Genomic DNA, 5,216 nt, shown 5'->3' with positions numbered 1-5,216 from the left:
TTATCCCCTTAACTATTACCGCATAACACATCCATCGCGTAGCACATTCCCAACGCATAGTCTTGCCATATATCACCGCATGGCACTGTCGCTTCCTTCGTATCCAACGCATCCATCGCTACTTGTCAACGCATTCCCTCGGCCGCCTCTACGCAAACCCTGGATTGCAATACTGTATGTCCTTAGCTGCATACTATCACGTAGCAAGGCTGTCGATTGCCATCAATGCTATGCCTCGCCGCATGTCATGGCATCAACGCATACCTTCAACAATCAACGCATACTTCCATCACTGCATGCCTTGATCAACGCATGCTTTCACATCAGCGCATGTCCTTGCATCACCGCAACTACCAACGCGTTCCCTTGACCGCAAGCCTTTGGCTGCTACCAACGCATCCATCGTGTCAAACGTTCAGCGCAACTTAAGGTCATCGCATGCGTTGTTCTTAGCCTCTAAAGACACTTTCTGCCGTATGAGCTCCTCTTGGTCACATTTTGACTTTCTCAAATAACCTCTAAATGTTTAGCACCAACGTATAGCCAACATCTTACTTAGCACAAGACCAATCGCAATATTAATATTTACGCATATCTTCTTTTAATATTCTTAACCAAATTTTTATTAGTTACTACTAAGCAGCCCATTCAACCACTTAGAACTTTTCCTCCTCTTAATAACCTACTATCATCTAGATTTATGATTAGGGTCTTACATAAGCACTACTACATCGCATACTACGAACATATCATTAACAACACATATACTTAGACGTAGTATCGCATAGAAATTCTCTTTATCGCAAAGCACTTGAGCGCGATTAGAGCAACATTAAAGTTAGATAAAGAGATTAAATTTTATGTCATCAAGTTTTTGGCGTCGTTGTCGGGGACATGAGCTTGTAGCACATTATCTATCATCACAGTGCATGCATAAAGAAGGAAGTAATTTTTATCGCTACACTCACGCCAAGTATAACGCGAACGCAAGTTTCTCGGGTGATCCGAGGTCGAACTCAGAGACTTGTAACTAAATGCTATGCGGTGATGTGTTTGCAGCGGATGAATAAAAGAATGATGGAGAGTATAAGCTAATAACTACTCCTACTCCTAACTAACAGATAAAGCATTGGAAGTATGAATGAGAGGTAGAGACATGACAACTGTTGACACGTAGTAAAATGCATGGAAAATAGATAAAATGTGAGGATGTCTTCATCGTAACCCTAGGCTTGACTGCAAGGGAAACCTCAGCCAACGCAAGCTATGTGATCATGTTACACACATTGAGCCTAATTCTAGGACGCATGCGATGTATATGCGACGTGTCTAGAGGCCTTATTTCTAAGTCTCTACTTCTGCTCATGTGCTTCCACACATAAACAAGATGATCGCATACCACTGTATCCTACTTTGTGGACGCATGCAATATCCTCTTTATAGGGTGCATACACTGTGTAATAGCAAACAGAGCTTATCTCTAAGTTCCCTATTCTTGCTTATGCGTTCCAATCCGCTCTCTCGAGTCTTAGAATTGGTTTTTAGACTACTCTCTCAAGTATGCCTAAATGATGAATGATGCGCTCATGAATTCCAAACATATTCGCCGCATATTCTACTTAACAACCCTCATAATTCTAAATAAAAGGCCTAAGATGACGTGCATTTATCCCGTCATCAGGAGCACAGTCCACAAAGTAAAGTCGTGTTGCGTGAGCTTTCCAATGAAACTACTGAAACTTCAACAAAAGTTATTGAAGAGCCTGCTACATCAACAAGAGTTGTTGATGGGAGTTCATCTAGTAGGTCGGTTCCATCTCAAGAGTTGAGGGAACCTCGATGTAGTGGGAGGGTTGCGAACCTGCCTGTTCACTATCTGGGTTTCACGAAAATCCTTGCTATGGTAGCAGATGGTGACGTTGAGAATTTGTTGCCTTATAAGAAGGCAATAGAGGATGTTGACCGGCATGAATGGGTCAAGGCCATGGATCTCGAGATGAAGTCAATGTACTTCAACTCAGTATGGGATCTTGTAGATCAGCTTGATGGGAAAAGACCTATAGGTTGTAAATGGATCTACAAGCGCAAAAGGGGTGTTGATGGGAAGGTACATACCTTCAAGGCTCTACTTGTGGCAAAAGGTTATACCTAGGTAGAGGGAGTCGACTGTGAGGAGACTTTCTCGCCTGTTGCCATGTTAAAGTCGATCTGCATCCTTCTGTCTATTACAGCTTATTATAATTATGAGATCTGGCAAATGGACGTCAAGACGACCTTTTTGAATGGCAATCTTGAAGAGACCATTTATATGGTGCAACCCGAGGGATTCATAGACCAAGGTCAAGAGCAAAAGGTTTGCAAACTGAATCGGCCTATTAATGGATTGAAACAGGCATCTCAATCTTGGAACATACGGTTTGATACTGCGATCAAGTTGTATGGCTTTGACCAAAACGTTGATGAACTTTGTGTCTACAAGAAGATCATCAACGCTTCATTAGTCTTCTTAGTGTTGTACGTAGACGATATACTACTCATTGGGAATGATGTAGGTCTACTGACTTCAGTTAAGAACTGGCTAGTGTCCCAATTCCAAATGAAAGATTTGGGAGAGGCTCAGTTTGTTTTGGGTATACAGATCTTTCGGGATCGTAAGAACAAAATGCTAGCACTGTCTCAGGCATCGTACATTGACAAGATGTTGCTCAAGTACTCGATGCAAGACTCCAAGAGGAGCCTACTGCCGTTCAGGCATGGAGTCACTTTGTCTAAGGACATGTGTCCTAAGACGCCTCAAGAGGTTGAGGAGATGAGACGGGTCCCATATGCGTCTTTCGTTGGCAATTTGACGTACGCGATGCTCTGTACTCATCCAGACATCTGCTACGCTGTGGGCATAGTTAGTAGGTATCAGTCTAACCCAGGCCAGGGTCACTAGACCACAGTAAAGAACATCCTCGAGTATCTTCAGAGAACGAGGGACTACATGCTCATGTATGGTTCTAGGGATTTGATCCTTACCGAATACACGGATTCTAACTTTCAGGCTGATAAGGAATCTTGCAAGTCCACATTAGGGTTAGTTTTTACTCTTAACGGAGGAGCTGTAATATGGAGAAGCACTAAGAATGGGTGCATCATCGACTCCACGATGAAGGCAGAGTACGTAGCGGCTTGCAAAGCTGCTAAGGAGGTCGTCTAGCTCAGGAAGTTCTTGACAGAACTGGAAGTTGTTCCAGATGTGTCTAGACCCATTACCCTATATTGTCATAATAGTGGGGCATTGGCGAACTCCAAGGAGCCGAGGAGTCATAGGCACGACAAACACATAGAGCGAAAGTATCATCTAATCTGCGAGATAGTGCATCGAGGGGACGTGATCGTCACTAAGATCGCTTCGGAGCACAATGTTGCTGACCTGTTTATGAAAGCTTGCATGGCTACAGTGTTTGAAGGTCACCTACGGAGCATAGGTCTACAGGATCGCTCGCGGGTGGACTAGGGCAAGTGGGAGATTTTTGTATACTAGGCTTTTATGCCCTAGTTTATTGTTATGTACTAGTTTTATGTACACCCCACTTCGCTTTAGGACAAGTGGGAAATTGTTGGGGTTAATTCCCTAAAATCTCGTGTTCTGTAGTTTATAAACAGTTTGTACGAACGCTAGTGTTGTATAATATATGATATTTACTTCACATCTTGTTTTTTGCTCCGTTGCATATTTTATTTGCTTTACCACAAACTAATAAACATAAAATCCTTGGTTATCTATATGTAACTCAAACATGTATGTGTTGACATACAAGTGGATCATGTCTTGAGAGATAACCAAAATGGTCTATAGTATATGGATATAGGAGGGAAACCTTATCTTGGTAATGCTACGGATGCGACCTGCTTTGTGGAATGGTCACAAGTGTTGTGACTTGTCACAGATGGTCTGATCTTGATCATTCATGTTGGGGACATGCGAGTGGGGTCGTTCTATACAAAGAGGTTGTATAAGACCTGACCACGAAGTGTTAACGTCTCATTATATAACACTGTTCATGACAGAGACTTCACTTCACTAGGATTACCATAGGTAACATAACCTCAATCTTGAGTGAGTTGGGAACTCCTGCTATTGAGGGCGGTCCTTTGATTTGTATGGGTGCGAGTGGCCAGGTCGCCGATTCAAACCTACCATTTTGGGGATTCGTCTGATTTGGGAGCTGGGAACTCAGCTACACAAGATGAAATTCACTCCTTCCCCGAAGCAGGGGTAAGTAGATAGATAGCTCCCTTAAGGGCTGATTCCGGAGCTTAAACGATGTGGTGCCACGCATCTTCTCTTGGCTCGAGAGGTGTTCACACATAGTTGGACTATGTTGTATTGTTCATTAGAGGAATCAGTGGTACTTAAGGAGTGAGATGTAACTACAAAGGCAAAACGGTAAATTGGCATAGCTGTACTTACGAGCATCTGTGAAGGGTCATCGTACTCATGATTGGTTATATCCGATGGACACAGAAATATATTTGTGGTAAGAAGAGTTCAATTGTTAGTCTTTAGTGGAATGCCTAATAGTTAACGGATAATGGATCTCGTGGCTAAAGAGTTTAGTCAACTATTCACGTACAGTTGGAGCTTCAAGCCACAGGTCCATTAGGTTCCCTGAGTAGCTTGGATAAAGTCAAGAATCAGTATTTAGGTTAATTTGAAATGTTCAAATTGACAAGAGAAAGTTCGATTCTATATGATATAATTGGAATTGTTAATTATATATGATATAATTGGCTAAATGTATGAGATACATTATTTTGGAGGAAATTAGATATAAATATGATTTATATCAAGTAGAGGATAAATTACTATAGTAGATATGTGATATCAAACTGTAGGGTAAGAATATAATATGATTATATTTATTAATTATTTAATTGGTTAATTATATGACAATGGGCCTAAAATTTCTCTCGGACGTGCGTTAATGGGAGCAGCCGTGTCGGTTATTGTAACCGAAGAATAAAATGAAATTTTGTTTCATTTTGCAAAAGTTCAAAAAAAAGTTCGGAAATTTCGACGTCGGTATGGAAACGTAAACGATCGCATAAGTCGAGAGCCTATACGATAGTTGCTCAACGCCTAAACGATTGCACACCTCGCGCTTAAACGATCGTACACTAGTTCCTAAACGATCGTATAGTGTGTCGTGTTTTCTGAACGGTCGTCT

Source organism: Benincasa hispida, chromosome 11 (assembly GCF_027475165.1).
Source record: "Benincasa hispida cultivar pf3 chromosome 11, pf3_genome.v1.1, whole genome shotgun sequence".
Taxonomy (NCBI): Eukaryota; Viridiplantae; Streptophyta; class Magnoliopsida; order Cucurbitales; family Cucurbitaceae; genus Benincasa; species Benincasa hispida.
The sequence above is the reverse complement of the archived record's forward strand: the minus strand, read 5'-3'. Positions refer to the sequence as shown.